The sequence below is a fragment of the Rhinoraja longicauda genome, chromosome 13 (genome assembly GCF_053455715.1).
Source record: "Rhinoraja longicauda isolate Sanriku21f chromosome 13, sRhiLon1.1, whole genome shotgun sequence".
Lineage (NCBI taxonomy): Eukaryota > Metazoa > Chordata > Chondrichthyes > Rajiformes > Arhynchobatidae > Rhinoraja > Rhinoraja longicauda.
The window spans coordinates 25,036,212-25,054,387 of record NC_135965.1 but is presented as its reverse complement, the minus strand read 5'-3'; the positions used below and the strand labels follow the sequence as shown (position 1 = coordinate 25,054,387).

The following is an 18,176-nucleotide window of genomic DNA, read 5'->3' as shown; positions in this document are numbered from 1 at the left end:
GGTCCAGAATGCTCTGGAGCAGGTTTTCATCAAGGATCTCTCTGTACTTTGCTCCATTCATCTTTCCCTCGATCCTGACTAGTCTCCCAGTTCCTGCCACTGAAAAACATCCCCACAGCATAATGCTGCCACCACCATGCTTCACTGTAGGTATGGTATTGGCCAGGTGATGAGCAGTGCCACTTGGCATTCAGGCCAAATAGTTCAATCTTGGTTTCATCAGACCAGAGAATCTTGTTTCTCATGGTCTGAAAGTCCTTTAGGTGCCTTTTGGCAAACTCCAAGCAGGCTGTCATGTGCCTTTTACTGAAGAGTGGCTTCTGTCTGGTCACTCTACCATAAAGGCCTGATTGATGGAGTGCTGCAGATATAGTTGACCTTCTGGAAGGTTCTCCCATCTTCACAGAGAAACTCTAGAGCTCTGTCAGAGTGACCATCACCTCCCTGACCAAGGCCCTTCTCCCCCGATTGCTCAGTTTGGCTGGGCGGCCAGCTCTATGAAGAGTCCTGGTGGTTCCAAAGTTCTTCCTTTTAAGAATGCTAGAGGCCACTGAGCTCTTCGGGACCTGCAATGCTGCAGAAATTGTTTTATACCCTTCCCCAGATCTGTGTCTCGACACAATCCTGTCTCGGAGGTCAACAGACAATTCCTGGCTTGGTTTTTGCTCTGACATGCACTGTCAACTGTGGGACCTTATATAGACAGGTGTATGCCTTTCCAAATCATGTCCAATCAATTTAATTTACCACTGGTGGACTCCAATCAAGTTGTAGAAACATCTCAAGGATAATCAATGGAAACAGGATGAACATAAGCTCAATTTTGAGTGTCATAGCAAAGGGTCTGAATACTTATGTCAATGTGATATTTCAGTTATTTCTTTTTAATTACTTTGCAAAAAAATCTAAACACCTGTTTTCGATTTTTTTATTATGAGGCATTGTGTGTAGATTGATGATTAAAAAAATGAATTAAATCCATTTTAAAATAAGGCTGTAACGTAGCAAAATGTGGAAAAAGTGAAGGGGTGTGAATACTTTCTGAATGTACAGTATGCAAACTTGGAGGCCAAGGTTAGTCTTGTCAACTGTTCATTATTACATTTGTCCAGATGTTCCTCTATTCTCTCCTTTCGTAGGGATTTCAATGGTTTTCCTTACACCCATGTTCTAGCTTTCTTAAATACAAACTTTGCATTGGTATTGGTTTATTAATGAGATACAGGGAAAAAAAAACTTTGTGTTGTGTGCTATCCAGAGAAATCACACCTTCCGTGATTACCACAGATAGTGCAAAAGACAAAGGAACCAGCGTGCAGAAAATAGTGTCACTATTTTCCGTTAAAGTACTGTATCGTGACGTGCAAGGGCTTTAACACAGTAGATTGGGAGATCAGGCATACATCCTTATTAGGCATCTGGTGTTTTATATTATATTTAATAATTCGTTATTCTCTTTAATCTCTTCTTTGGATTCCTTTAAAATGCATGGGAGCAACCTACTGGGACCAAGAGTTTATCCGCTTTGATTTTGATGGATTCATGCCATATATCCCCCTATCTAAAAGCATTTATCTCATCTTTCATCTCAAAATCCAATGTCATGTCTACCTTTTCGCTCACCCTGGTGAGCACCAAAATAAAATAATATTTAAATATCTTTATCTCCCTGTTGTTACAACGGTTTGGACTGTCTATCTTCTAAATACCCTACTCACATTCCAAACATCCTATTTTATTGATGTACCTACAAAATATTTTATGATTTTGCTTTGTTCTGAGATGATATATTTTTATATGTCCTACATCTACAATAATTGTTTTTGACCCCCCTTAATACCCTCACTTTCTCTCCCACCTTGAACTCCTCTGCCTTTTTAGTTCTGAATGTTTGTTTTTTTCCTTACCCCCATGTGTTGCTCCCTGGTGCCATTATTTATTTATGGAACTTCATGAGTGTTTTATTTGTTTTTTCCTTTTCCCAAAATGTTTATTTATCCTTCACTCTATTGAACACTATTTAAATGTTACACATTGTTATTTTGCCCTGTTCTTTGCCAATATGAAAGTCATATATCACTGGAACGGGCCATTCAGTCCATGTTGACTCAGATTTCTTCCTGAGCCAGTCCCACTTGCCTCAGCCTGGCCCATATTCACCCTACTACAGTTATTCAACCAGACGCAACTAAATTTAAGGCCGTTCTTCTCCAAGAAGCCCTTCTTGCTTAAGTCCATACTCCGCCACCTCCAGTTTAAATTCCATTTGGAATATTTTGGAGGACCAAGAACCCATATCTCCCCAAACTTTCCTATTGATGTTCCTGTCCAACTGTCTTTTAAACATTGTAATTGTACACGCCTCTATCGCTTCCTCACCACAATCCTATCAAATCCCCTACCTCCAGATTCTCCACACTCGCAAAAATTCACATTGGCCAGTTAACCTACTAACCCACACATCTTCAGGATGTGCGAGGAACCAGAGTACCCATAGGAAACCCACCTAGTCACAGTGAGAACAGCCAGATTCCCACTGACAGCACCCGAGGTCAAGATTGAACTTGGATCTCTGCAACTGAGAAATAGCGGCTCTACTAGCTACGCTACTGTGCCACCTTGGTACAGGAGCTATTCAGCTGATCTGTTGTTTAGCCTCTCTCCTCATCCAGAACATGGACTACTCTATCTGTTTACTGATGCTTCTTTAGTAAAATAATGAAGTACACGGCAAGTTGGTGGACTTATTCTATGAAAGGCCTTGCACTTACTTCAGGAATGAGTCACACTGAGAAGGATGGTCATTTTGAAACAGGAAAAAGGGACGTGTGAGAGAGAAAGCAACTATCAAGCCCCAGTGAAGTGAGACAGAGCTTAGTGCTCATTTCCACTCTTGGGCTCATCTGCATTGATCTCGGAATCAATGTCATTAACCATGGTAACTCAACGCTCGATCCTCTCAGGCACAAGCTTGTAAATTAAAATCAGCTTTTGCTTCTTATTAACTCATAGTTTTTTTTCCCTAATTGTTGCTAGGATACACCAATATCATTAAAATAAATACAGCCTGCACGTAACGATAAATGGTAAAAGTGATAACAGTGTCAGAATATCGCAAGTGTATGATGGACATGGAGGGAGAAGTCTGCTACCCAGCACTTCATCCATCCAAACTTGATTAGTACAGATGTCAGAAGGCAGGAGAATGGGGTTAGGAGGGAGAGATAGATCAGCCATGGGTGAATGGCGGAGTAGACTTGATGGGCCGAATGGCCTAATTCTGCTCCTATCACTTACGACCTAATGAACTGCTACAAAAAAATACTTTTTCCGACTGGCCAAATCTGAGTCTCTGATGCGCAAAATTCATAAATTTATAAGTGATAAGATCAAAATTTGGCCATTCGGCCCATCAAGTTCACTCCGCCATAAAATCCGCCATGGTTGATGTATCTCTCCCTCCTAACCCCATTCTCCTGCGTTCTCCCCATAATCCTTGGCACCCGTACAAATCAAGAATCAAAGGCCACTCAGTGCTCAATGGATGGAAAAAAACACATTGAAAATATACCCCATGTAAACAAGGTAAACCATTATGATAAACACAACATGTCTTAAATAATTCAGTGGTACCTGGGTTCTCACGACTAGTCAATAGTGGCTGGGGTTCACATTAATAATATGCATTTTCTATGTTAAACTTTACTCTGAATTTGCATCCAACACAAACCTGGAGAGACACAGGGAGATAACTGAGGCCCTGAATTAATCCTATTTGAGATCATTTACCATTAGACATCTTTGTCCGCTATTCGAGAGATTTAGTATCAAATGGAGAACAGCGTCATCCAGCATGACGATGAAATGCTTAAAAAACATAGAAACATAGAAACATAGAAAATAGGTGCAGGAGTAGGCCATTCGGCCCTTCGAGCCTGCACCGCCATTCAATATGATCATGGCTGATCATTCAGCTCAGTAGCCTGTACCTGCCTTCTCTCCATACTTCCTGATCCCTTTAGCAAAAAGGGCCACATCTAACTCCCTCTTAAATATAGCCAATGAACTGGCCTCAACTACCTTCTGTGGCAGAGAATTCCACAGACTCACCACTCTCTGTGTGAAAAAAGGGGGGAACATTCCAACATGGGCGGCACGGTAGCGCAGCGGTAGAGTTGCTGCTTTACAGCGAATGCAGCGCCGGAGACTCAGGTTCGATCCTGACTACGGGTGCTGCACTGTAAGGAGTTTGTACGTTCTCCCCGTGACCTGCGTGGGTTTACTCCGAGATCTTCGGTTTCCTCCCACACTCCAAAGACGTACAGGTATGTAGGTTAATTGGCTGGGTAAAATGTAAAAAATTGTCCCTAGTGGGTGTAGGATAGTGTTAATGTACGGGGATCACTGGGCGGCACGGACTTGGAGGGCCGAAAAGGCCTGTTTCCGGCTGTATATATATGATATGATATGATATGATATGACTTTAGGCTACAGAGAGCCAGCCCCCAGCTCTTACTCCAAGCCATTGTCTGGAAGCGCCAGACACTGGTATAGTCCATTCTGTATACTGGCAAGCATCAGCAGAAGAATTTATAACTGGCAGACTTTCCTCGTGTGGCGTGTCTCTGATTACAGCCATGCACACTGCAGGGACTGAAGTATTCACTGTGGGAGTTATCACACATTCATTGACTGAAGTTCCCCAGGTCCTACCGGGAGGAGGTGGCTGATCTGGCACTCTGGTGTCAGGACAATAGCCTCCTCTTGAATGTCACTAAAACGAAGGAGCTGATTGTGGACTTCAGAAGGGCCAAACATCCAAGGACGTACACACCACTGGAGATAAATGGGTCTACTGTGGATAGGGTGAGCAGTTTTAAATACTTGGGAGTCCGCATCACAGAGGATCTGACATGGGCAACGCACATTGCCGCACTGGTGGGTAAGGCAAAGCAGCGCCTTTACCACCTTAGACAACTGAGGAAATTCAGAGTGTCTCTGAGGATCCTTCATTGCTTCTACTCTGGGGCTGTAGAGAGCATCCTGTCCGGCAACATTACAGTCTGGTTTGGGAACAGCTCTGCCCAGGACAGGATGGCCCTGCAGAGAGTAGTGCGTTCGGCAGAACGCACCATGGGAACTACACTCATCTCCCTGCAGGACCTAAACATCAGGAGGTGCAGATCCAGAGCAAGCAAGATCATGAGGGACCCCTGCCACCCCAGTAACGGACTGTTCCAGATGCTACGATCAGGCAAACGCCTCCGCTGTCACGCTGTGAAAACGGAGAGGATGAGACGGAGTTTCTTCCCACAGGCCATCAGGACTGTCAACTTTTATAACTCCAGAGACTAAATTTTTTGTCTACACTATAGTAACTTATTAACTTTATTTATATGCTGTAACTGTAATTCTTTTTTGTGCACAATCCGCAGGCATTGCCACTTTCATTTCACTGCACATCGTGTATGTGTATGTGTATGTGACAAATAAATTTGACTTGACTTGACTTGAACTAGCATGAGCTTCTACCCCTTGTTTTAAAAAAATCCACAACAACCAGCAGGATTTGGGGACGAAGATCCTCTGGATACAAAGTGAATGGTTGGATCAAATTTCAATGCTGATTTGCCCAAACCAAAAAAGAGATATTTTCTGTAATTCCCCAGTCATCTATTATTAACAGATTATTATTTTCTCCTTGTTCTTTTAACTGAAAGTAATTTATTTTATACCCAGAGAGTTGTGAAAAAGAACAAAATTGCTATCACGCAGAATAATAGACAAATGGTAAAGATGCACACAAGGGAACCCAGGTTGAAATTAAACCATAAACTTCAGCATGGAACTGGTTGAAGCAAAGGTTTGCTGTAAATTCCTTACAATTCTGAGTTATGACATTTCAAGCAAGGGCAGATAGGCAGGTAGGAATGGCATAGTGGGATAATCCAAAGCAAATAGCATTGGCATGGATAGGCATCCCAATCAGTGTGTATGAGGAAGGTTGATAGGGCCTCTTTCTGTCCTGCACAATTTTACAGTTCAGCCAGTTCTCCCATTCGTCTATAATTCACAATGCTTAATCCAAATTATTCAGCAATTCCAGTTTTTGAGCTCAGTTTAGAACATTAAACAGTACAGTGCAGGAACAGCCCCTTGAGCCTATAATGTCTGTGCCACACGATGCCAAATTAAACTAATCTCTTCTGTTTGTATATGATCCATATCCCTCCAGTCCTTGCATATTTATGTGCCTATGTAAAAGCTTCTTAAAGAGATTCTGCCTCCACCACCACCCTTGGCAGCATGTTCCAGGCACCCACCATTCTCTATGTGAAATATTGCCCTGCAAATCTCCTTTATACTTTCCTCTTTCACCTTAAAGCTATGCCCTCTAAAACCGTATTTAACCTTTCTACCAGGCAGAAGGGGTCTGTCAGCCTACCCTTGCCAACCTTACCTACCAATTTGTCCCTGAATCCTTAGCATGAGGCTGCAAAGGATGTGACTCCCATACGAGACGGGTGCTTGTGATTCAGTGAGTAGATAGGCATTCACATGTTTGGAAGGTTAAGATGGCAGTGGTATACAGAGGCAGTCAGATTTTGCAGGGACAGGGAAGACATCAACCTGAGTACAGGAGCAGGCCAGCCAATTGTTCCATTAATCATTCAGATCTTGGCTATGGGGAATTGCTTGGGCTCCAGCTATGCCTGTCTTTTTGATGGTTACATTAAACATTACACGTTCCAAACCTACCCCAACTCTTCCTCCATTACATCGACAACTGCATTGGGCCTGTCTCCTGCATCCGAGTACAACTCATTGATTTCATCAACATTATCACAAACTTCTAACCCTGCCCTCAAATTCACTTGGACTCTGTCTGACACTCTCCCCTTTCTCAATCTCTGTCTCCATCACAAGCATCAGTAGATAGATGACTGACATCTACTACAAACCCACTGACTCCCACAGTTACCTTGACTACACCTCCTCCCACACTGCCTCTTGCAAGAACACCATCCTTTGTCAAGTTTGCCATCTTCATGCGAGGACATGCAAAGTGACCAGTTTTTTCAATACATTGAATCAAGAAAAAGCAGATGCCCGTTTACAAAAAAAGACACAAAATGCTGGAGTAACTCAGAGGGACAGGCAGCATCCCTGGAGAACATAATTGGAAAGCTGGAAAACAGGGTCAGGACAAAACGGGCAGGTAATAGGTGAACGCAGGAGGGGGGAGGGGGTTTGAAAGGCAGATGGTTGGACAAAAGCCAGAGATGAAAAACGGAATGTGTGAGACAAGGGGTTGAAGAATTGTACATTGTGAAGCCAGGGATAGGAATGCAGGTGGAGGGGGAGGGGAGGAATAGGTGCTGGACCAGGTACGGCACAGGAAATTGGGGAGAGGGATGAAAGTGGGAAAAAGAGGAGGGGAAAAAGAGGAGGGTTGTTAGAGGTTACCTAAATTTGATTAATTCAATATTCATACCATAGGGTTGTAAGCAACCCAAGCAAATAAGAGATCTTCTCCCGAAATGCTGCCTGATCTGCTGAGCTACTCCAGCAGTTTGTGTATTCCTGAGATTGATGGATTTGTGCTGAATATGACTACGGAATGCTATAGAGCCTAAGTAGATGGAATTAAGATATCCATCAACTATAACCTAATTGAATCGTAGTTCAGTTTCAAGGGGCTGAATATTCTACTTCTGGTCCTCTGTTCCTAAGTGAAAAAATAAAAAGCACAAAACTCACAGTCAGAGTTGAGAGAGTTGATGATGACCAGGTCAAAAAAAAATCACAGAGGAAAAGAAAAGTGGAGAAAACAAAATGTTATTTATTTTCAATTATATGGGTACTTCTGGCTTTCAAAGTGCCACCTGCTTTGTGAAAGACCCCTGAGGGTATCTTGGTCTTAATCCTGACATAAATCGTTCCTTTTCACTCCCTGAGGTAAACTGCAATTCCAGCAACTGGGTCTAGATTTACAGCACAAGCTTTTTAATCTGTTTTGGTGTTGAATGTACTCAGTTAATGCAGTCATAACATGCAGTTTAGTGTGGACCAATATGTACTAAGTTGCTATCAGTGATAAAATCAAAGAGTAAAAGAAACTTTAATCGAGCCAAAGATTCAGTATCATGCAGCCAACCTTAAAAAAACAAACAATAACTGCCAAAAATCAAAATCAAGAGAATGAGGGGCAGGAACAACGCTTAACCAAAACAAATGGAGATTTCTCCAAAGGCAACTGAATTTCTCACTTGTTCTCCAACAGGCTCATATTCAATCTTATTGCTGCCTGTTGTGATGAAAATACGAAACCCCTTTCATGTTTATGCGCTTGCTCGGTCTGCTGCTATTGCACTCACTTAGTGAGATACCTCCCCTACACTCAATGTTGAAGCATAGTGGTTTCTGTTGAAGTTAAATCCTTATCTTGATTAACAGCCAATGTTGCATATCAGCCCAAGGAATAGAATCAAGAATCATGCTGTTGAGGCCTTTATTCCCAGTTTGACCTACAACATTGGGGCCAAGCAAAGACTCGTATCGTAAACAGTTTAATTGAGATGATGCTCTCCTGGAATCTCACAAAGCTTAAATTTGACTGTATGATGAATGGTTAACCAAGAAAGCATGCGGCACAGGTTCAGAGATCATAGAACACTACAGCATTGAAATAGGCCCTTCGACCCACAATGTCTGTGCCGAACATGATGCCGATAAACTATTCTGCATGCACATGACCCATTTTCCTCCTTTCTCTGCATGAGCCTATCTAAAACCCTCATAAATGTCACTGTTGTATCTGTCTCCACATCAGCCTTGCCAACACATTCCAGGCATCATCACCCTCCGGGTAATAATTGCCCCGCACATCTCCTTTAAAAATTGCCCCTCTCACCTTAAAGCTATGCCCTCTAGTCTTTGACATTTCCACAATGAGAAAAGGTTTCTGACTGTCTACCTTATGTATGCCTCTCATAATTTTATCAGCATATGATGCCCCAGAAAAATCAATCCAGGTTTGTCCGACAACTTCTTGTATCTAATGCACCTCCAAAGCTTCCACATCCCTCCTGCAATAGGATGACCAGAACTGCAAGCAGTACTTCAAATGCAGCCTTGCCAAAGTCTTACAGAGATGCATCATGACTTCCTGAGTCTCATATTCAATGTCCCCAGCAATGAAGGCAAGTACATAAGTCTTCTTTCCCACTCTATCTACTTGTGTTGCTACTTTCAGGGAGCTATGTACCTGGATTCCAAGATCCCCCTGTACATCAATGCTGTTAAGGGTTTTGCCATCAACAGTTCACCTTCCCCTTACATTCAACCTCTTGCTATGTTTTAGCAGCTCTCTCCATGAATATTCTAAAAGGTTATGTAGGCTGATGGACAGTCCAGCAGAGCTAACAACAAACTGGATGTACCCTCTGGAGTCCCATAGAAGCAGTAAGAAACACTAGAAAAGGAACAGAACCTTAGGTCCACAATATCTATGACAAACAAGATGCCAAGTTGATCTCCTCTGCCTGCACGTGATCCATATCTCTTCATTCGCCGCGTAATCATTGTGCCTGTCTAAAAGAATCTTAAATGCCACTATCATCTCTGCCCCACCAGAACTGCATGGCAGCATGTTCCCTCTGGCAGCACGTTCCAAGCACGCACCCCCACTGTGTAAAACACTTGCCCTGTACATCTCGTTTGAACATTCCCCCACTGACCGTACACCAATGCCCTCTGGTCTTCGATATTTACACCCTGGGAAAAAGGCTCTGACAATCTGTCCCATCTATACCTCCCTTCAGCAACCCTGCAGGTGGGGCAAAGCAACACATTTTGTTGAGTCCAAATACCCCTGTGTCTATAAGTGCTCCCATGGACAAACAATGAGACAAAAAGCAATTGTCGCCGGAAGATTACGAACTGGGTGAAAGACACCCTCTGGTCTGCCCAGAATGCACTGTTCCTCCCGCACAAAGACCTAATGTCGCAGAATTCCACGTTCCAAGGACCAGGATTCTTGTGCTGGGAGTTGTACTGAGGCTCCGTGCAGCTGCTGTGTAGTATTTTGGGGAAAGGCTACAGTTTCAGGCCAGGAAGTCAGTGCTGAATTACTGCTGGAACCCCCATAAATGCCCTTGTACTATTTATTGCTCAGTTTATCCAGAGGAAGTGATTTATGACCTGCTGAGGTCACATAAATCTACAGAATGAGCATTAATATAATACACTATGAACAGTAATTCACAGATGTATTATGTACTACATTACTCATAAATTTTCATAAATAATTTAAATTTTGGAGGAAAAGAAAAGTGTCACCTCTGTCAAACCTGCCTTGCACGCGATGTAAGGGAGCACAGCCAATATAGTGTGTTCCAAAATAAAAAGCACACTCTTACGACTAAGGACCTGGTGGATTCAGGTGGATGCTTGTCTTAGCATGGATGTGCATCCTTTCATAGTCAGTCATACAGCACACATGCATGCATTTTTTGCCCACCATTGTAGATGCTAACAGTACCTATCGATTCTAATCCCACTTGGTATGTACTGTCTTTGCGTTGGCAATTTGTGTGTCCAGATACTTTCAAAATACCATGAGAATAGCTGGCCTACCAACTTCCCACCTTATGTTCCAGATTGCAATCACCTTCTGGAACAAAAATATTTATCAGATTCCCTCTAACTCTCTTACTCCTCATCTTAAATAAATAACCTCTTGTTATCTTCGTTAGATATCTTAAATAGATATCTTCATCATGGAGACATCCACTGCCATGAAATAAATAATTTCACAGAACATTGAACAGTACAGCACAAAGGCAGGCCCTCGGCCCACAATGTCTGGCGTTGAACATGATGCCAAGACCAACACTTACTTGCCAGCCGGCACATAATCCATTTCCTTCCATTCCCTGCATATCTATATGCCTATCCAAAAGTCTCCAAAATGCCAGTAAGGCATCTGCTTCAACCACTTTCGGTATGAACCATGAGCAGGATTCTTACATCTATATACTAAATCTCTCACTTGTTTGTTTGTTTGTTCCTGAACTACAGTCAAAACGGTACACGAGAGCGCGACAATTTTAGGCCCACCTTACTCACCGTCGTCCCTTTGGTGCTCATGGAAGACGTTTCATTGAAACCGGTTATATTTTTAAAGTTATTCATATTTTAAAGTTTAAATCCATCTCCTAGGGAGGGAGGGAGGGAGGGAGGGAGGGAGGGAGGGAGGGAGGGAGAGGGGTGGAGGGAGGGGGGGGAGGATAAGGGGGTTTGAGGGGGATGAAGTGGGGGAGGAGGAGAAGGGGGAGGGGAAGGGGAAGGGGAGGGGGAGGAAGGGGAGGGGAGGGGAAGGGGAGGGGAGGGGAAGGGGAGGGGGAGGGGGAAGGAGAGGGGGAGGGGGAGAGTGGAGAGGGGAGGGGGGGAGGGTGCTGCACCAATGCAGGAGAGGTTTTGGTCCAACAGGTCCACTTCGTCTAGTTGTTCTCTAAACCTTCTTCGCAAATCCACACTCTGCAAAGAGATGGACAACTGTTTCCTCTCCATGATCCTTAATGGTAGTTGCTGCCTCCTTAAAGCAGCACCCCATGTAGATGCCTTCGATGGTGGGGAGCATTGTGTCCCTGATGGACCGGTGCACATATTAAAAATTTGGGGTAAAATATACAACATTAGGAAAAATATTAATTTTCAGAGAATGGGATCAACCTGAAATTACCTCGAATTTGAGTTGGTGTGGACAGAATCATGCAGGGCCTTCAAAATGGATTTGGATAATCTGTAATTTGCAGGGGGAATGGGACATGGAAATGCCCTATTGGACCTGGCACTGTCTTGAAGGGCAGAATAGCCTCTCTCCACACTGTAGCAATGGGATTCGCTGTGATCCAGAAACTATTCCGGTCTAATCCTACCGCCCCACTATGGTCATTCTGAAGCAGGAACTGCAGCACAAAGGGATTTCTTGGACAACGTTCCTGAGGCAGTGGGTCAGGGAGGTCATTCCTTGAAAAACAATCCCCCTGAATGAAAGGCTGTGACTGAATGACTCTGAAAATAGGTCTCTTGCTGTGGGACAGCTGCTCAATGTCTGAGTGGGTTTTGTTTGAATAGGGCCCCTTCTCAGCCTCAAATGTTCTGCCGAAAATGTGTCAGACAGCTTTTCAGATGTGCCTTTACTCTGTTCAAAAAACCAACACTTACCTTTTCTTTTCTTTCACACACCATTCCTGTTTGTCATTCATAGCACGTTCTAATTATCTCGCGTTAATTATTGTTCACTGTCCAGAAAGAGTGGTAGAATCACAATGTGTATTGACTTCCCTGAGAGCTTTGCATTCTCAGCTCAAATTATTGATCAAATCTTCCCTCCCCCTGTCCAATTTAAGGTGCTGCAGCCCATTTGCTGTACAAATTCAAATGAGACTGGATGGATAACAGAAAAATAATAAAGGAAGCTTGTGCAAGCCAGCGCTCTCATGCAGCACCCTTACACTCTGAACACGGGGCACACAATTTGAAAAGCGGAGCGTAGATACAGTACGAGGTGCCCAGTCTCAGCACAATGTATCAACACATTACGTGGCACAGTGGCGGCACGGTGGTGCAGTGGTAGAGTTGCTGCCTTACTGCGCTTTCAGCGCCAGAGACCCAATTTCTATTCTGACTACGGGCGCTGTCTGTATGGAGTTTGTACGTTCTCTCCGTGACCGCGTGGGTTTTCTCCGAGATCTTCGGTTTCCTCCCACACTCCAAAGACGCACAGGTTTGTAGGTTGATTGGCTTTGAAAATGTAAATTGTCCCTAGTGTGTGTAGGATAGTGTTAATATGCGGGGATTGCTGGTCGGCGCGGACTCGAAGGGCCTGTTTCTGCGTTGTATCTCTAAACTAATCTAAACATCATACACTATAACGCACAGCTCCAACACACAGCTCCCAGTTACTGCTAGCTCGTCATACAGACCGAACTGAAGGCACAAATGTAGTACCAAGCATGTTCCCAAAATAAAGACACAAGAAACTGCAAATGCTGCAATCTTGAAAAAAAAATGCTGGAGGAACTCAAGCCATATGTGGAGGGAAATGTTTCAGGTGTGGACCCTTCTTCAGACAGATGAAGTTAAGGGGAGTTTGCTGATGGAAAGAGGTAAAGGGAAGGGATGGGGTAAGAGCTGGCAAGGGACAGATGGATTCAGGTATGGATGGGATTATTGACAGATGAGTCAGGTGGGGGAGAGAAGGGTGGAGATAATAACCAAGGCTGGTTATTTGGTGTTCCCAATATACGTGTTCCCAGTGTGTTGCATTGGACCCAGTGATCTGTGCATCGTTGATCCACATCTTCAGAATCTTTCAGTGACCAGGTCTCTATCTTTCATTCATCTGGTCTGTATCATTCATTCCACAGTGAATTCTTCTGCTGAAGATATCAAATGATTATTTAAATTTGCAATAGCCCCGAGCAGGTAAGACACATTCCTCTGAAATGAAACTGGAGCTTCTACTGCAGTTTAGTCATGTATAAAAATAAAGAGACAATCAGAACTGGTTAACTGAATAACAACTCAAGTGTGAAAAGATGCAACAGCCCTCCCTTTTACTCTCCGTTTTATTTATTCCTCTTTACTAAGCCCCTCACACTTGCCATTTCCTATTACTTCAGCAGGCAGGTATTTACTGTTTTTATAGCTCTGTGATAAACATCAGTTCATGTTAATACACAGCGAGTGAACACTGCTAGAGTACCTACAGTGTGCCTATATATTGGCACACATAACGTCAAAGCAACAGTAAATGCAATTGGTGAGATGCCAAATTCCAAATTCCTGTTAGGAGAAGACTATTTTTCTGAAAGCTGGGACTTTTGATGCTTTATCTCTAACATGAGTGGAATTGATGTTTCTTTTGTGAATTTAAGATCAATGCAAAGAGAAGGAATTAGGTCATCGGGTCATAATGACAGGAGCAGAATTAAGCCATTCGACCCATCAAATCTACTCCGCCACTCAATCATGGCTGATCTATCTCTCCCTCCTAACCCCATTCTCCTGCCTTCTCCCCCTAACCCCTGACACCTGGGGTTGATTCCTGACATTGGCCAAGTGTGAATTTCAAAAGTATCGAAGATCTCAACACTGAATACCCAAAGCTCATAAGATGGAGATGGGTGGAAAGGATTTGAACATAATAAATGCTGGAATTTGACAGTGGTGCTTAGGGAGTGCCAGTGTTTTTGATACAGCTTTAATCCATAAGCGTAACAAATAATAGGAAATGTTACCAACCTCCTGGCCAGCTGACATCTCCACATTCTATTAACCATTCTTCAGATTAACAGTTTCTAGGTCCTTGTTATATATAAATTAATTGTTGTATTTGTCGTACTGATCGGGAAGGTATAACTTGTGATATGTAAAGCAAGTTCATTCCAATATGGAAGCCATGCTTTACATGTCACATTTACATTTAGTTTTGGTATTTTAGGAGGCTTGTTGTATCCACTGAACAATGATGTAAGGAGGACTCAAGGGCTTGTACTATAGAGAGACCAAGGCCAAACGCAGGCAGGTGGGACTACTGTAAATGGAGCAACGGTCAGCATGGGCAGGTTGGGCCGAAAGGCCCGTTTTCCACACTGTATGACTATAACGGCGTCATTCAACTCACGCCTGATAAATGTAAAATTAGAGCAGTCATCCAGCTGGAATTCCTAACCCATCTCCAGAAATAATAACAAACAGTTTCAAAGCGTGGAGCTGACAGATTATTATGAGGTAAAGGAAAGGGAAACAGAGTCATGGAACAAAGGATAAACAGAGCCGAGGTACAGACTGCCCCAACCAGACTCAATGGTGGAATAGGCATGGTGTTAAGTGGCCAACGTCTCGTTGCACAGTCTTCCCCTTATGTTATTTTATTAACATCAATCCTTCTATTATTCCCTCTCACCCACCTCCCCCCCCCCCCCAAAAAAAATGGAGTTCAGTGGCCCTTTTAAAGGAAGCTCAGGCACTTTAATTTAATGGAATGTTATGTACTTAAACCTTGAGGTCTCAGCTCTTCAGAGTTCACACACCAAAGGGCCCAAACGCCTGCCTTGTTGAATACCTAGCAGCTGGATTAAAATCACTTCCTGCGTGCCAGCGACAAGCACGGTTTGTTTTGGGAGAGGGATGTGGGAGCTGTGAAAAGGACTTGACTGGGCTGAGCATGCTTAATGGGGGAAAAAACCATGTCAAAAAGGCTCACAAAATGCTGTTAAAGCAAGTCTGTCAGCCAGAGGGCATAATTACAGTATGTGATAACTGTCAAGTCAACTGAAGATACAAAGAGTTTCTGTCTGGCAAGTGAATGCATAAAAAGCAATACTTGCATAACTGTGTGCAACTTGACAAGTGTAAGAGGACCTGAAAAGAGTAATAACATATTCATTGCTTTGCCTCATTCTGTGTTCAGAATTGACTTTAGCTTAATACACTCTCTAAATGTAAACCCCGATATGCAGACAGTGATATTTTAGTACAACTAGGCTGCAACACTTACCTTCTTGGACTATATTAGTGCAGCTGTACCTTACTGCTAGTCAAAGTATATCCCATTATATTTATAGTGCATTTTCAAGGCCTTTCACAGGACTGGGTAACCATAATCTAACTCTGAAACATCAGCAAGGTAGGTCAATCAGTATCTCAATGAAGAGGAAACATATCCAGAAAGTTTATATCTGAGCCAAGGAGTTTCTTCAACTCAGGCTAAGGGACTATGTTGCTCAATTCAAAGCAGCACAAATGGAACAGAGGGAGGGGACAAAATGGCTCATATTAAGTATAGGAAGGATTGGCAAATCACTACCCTTGGGAAAAAGTGGTGCAGCTGAGGTTATTTCAGAAGAGATTAATGCTGAACCACAATGGTCCACTGCATCCAATTTGCTCAGCACAGGATAGCCTGTAGGGTTATATCTGCAATACTCAATTAATTTGGATCATAAGCACGCATACACACGCATTGTGCGGGGGTTATGTAATATTTCCCACCTTTTAACATTTGTGATAATCAAAGCACAACCATTTCCTGAACAAATCCTGTCCAAACTGAATGCCTAAGGAATAAGAGCTAAAGGAATAGGCTGGGAAAGAGTAGTTCCACTCCAAGGATGACTGGCATAGGAAGGAGCAGTGTTTATGGAAAATAAATGTGGAGTATAAGCTGATTAGAAGACACAAAGTGCTGAAGTAACTTAGCAGGTCAGGCAGCATCACTGCAGAAAAAGGTTGGGAGATGTATTGGGCTGAGACCCTTCCTCGGGCACAATTTTTAATATTTTGGGAGAAGGTAGAAGTGGGCCGTGCTGGGCTGGTGAACGATGAGGTTGGGAGCTGTGGAGGGCAGATCGCTAGAGGTGATGAAATCAGAGATAGTCCTGGAGATAATAGCCAGGCACTCATCTGTGGGGCCATGGTCGAGGGGTAAGTAAGTGGAGGTGATGGAGAGCTAGCATCTGGCCTAAGTATGGCAGAGGTCAGTTCAGTGTGTGGCCCAATAGATTCCTAATAACATTCACGGCGCATAAAGAACAATTGAATGAATTGCAGGCGCAAGGATAAATTGGTGACTGTCAGGACTTGGAAGCAAATGAACCAAGTAAATTGTATATAGGAAGAAAAGCATATCATGGGGGAGAGAAACAGCACCAGTGCTTACGAATGAATTTACTTCTGCAATAAGAAACCTTATCACCATTATAAGTAGGCAGTTATAACGTTATTGACAGAATTAGGAACTAGAGAAAGATTTCATTTTGCTGTGGGAGTTGTGTATCTAATAGTATTTATTTAATGGCAGTCATTACACAATTGAGTTTAATGTTTTTGAAAGGAAGAATAGTATTGTAGCAATAAGAATCTGGATCTGGGTAATGTAGAGTTCAATTGGATGCGGCAAAAACCATCTACAGTAAAGTGCACAAATCTGTATGGGGGTAAAATGACAGTACATCGGGGCATGGGAAAATAATTCCAAGTGATGAATAAAGCGATCTTTCAATCAATTCAATGAGGAACATCGCCTCGTATTCCACTTAGGTAGCTTACAACCGAATGTTATGAACATTGATTTGTCCAATTTCAAGTTAGACACCCCATTCCACACCTCCCCTCCATATATCTCCTCTGCTTCCCTGTCATCCTGCTTCACACCCCTCCTCCATATACTCATCTCCCTTCCTCAAGTTTCATATTTCTCTTTTATCCCTCCCTGTCCCTTTACACAGATATCCCATTCTCCAGTTTTACATTACATTTGGGTGGCAGAGTGGTGCAGCAGTAGAGTTGCTGCCTTACAGCACCAGAGACCCGGGTGCTTGTCTGCATGGAGTCTGTACCTTCTCAACCGTGACCTGCGTGGGTTTTCCCTGAGATCTTCGGTTTCCTCCCACACTCCAAAGACGTACAGGTTTGTAGGTTAATTGGCTTGGTATAAATGTAAATTTCCCAAGTGTGTGTAGGAAAGTGTTAATGTGCGGGGATCGCTGTTCGGTGCGGATTTGGTGGGCCTAAGGGCCTGTTTCCACTCTGTATCTTTAAACTAAACTAAATACTCCTTCTCTACTTATCTGACACCCTTCAGTCTGAAGGGTCTCGACCCGAAACGTCACCTATTCCGTCTCCCCAGAAATGCTGCTTGTCCCGCTGTTACTCCAGCTTTTTGTGTCTATCTTTGACACCCCTTTATCTTCTTTTCACTCTCGCCATTGTCTCACTTACTTCACTCCAGTTGCTATTCAAACCCTATTCATCTTTATCCACCTGTCATATCTGTCTGAAGAAGGGCCCCCGCCCGAAATGTCACCCATCTGTGTTCCCCAGGGATGCTGCCTGACTCGTTGAGTTACTTTGGCTCTTTGGGTCTTTCTTTTTAAACCAGCATCTGCCATTCCTTGTTTCTCCATCTATCATTTGCCAGGCTTTGCCCCACTTCTCTTTTCCTGCTTTCTCCCACCTATTCTGCCAGTCTGAAAAAAGGATCCTGACCCAAAACGTCATCTGTTCATTTCCTCCAGGAGATTCGATGTGTGCAAGATGGTGACTGGTTTAGATCAGCTAAATAGGGGGAGGCTGTTTACATTAGTAGATAGACCAGGGACAAA

At 43.3% G+C, this 18,176-nt stretch overlaps 1 protein-coding gene across 2 annotated transcripts in view; it reads right to left on the bottom strand.

Moving 5' to 3' along the window:
- The window catches only part of LOC144599564 (ephrin type-B receptor 1), a 424,097-nt gene that overhangs the window by 242,440 nt on the left and 163,481 nt on the right, over window positions 1-18,176 (bottom strand). The gene's annotated exons all lie outside the window — the stretch shown is intronic.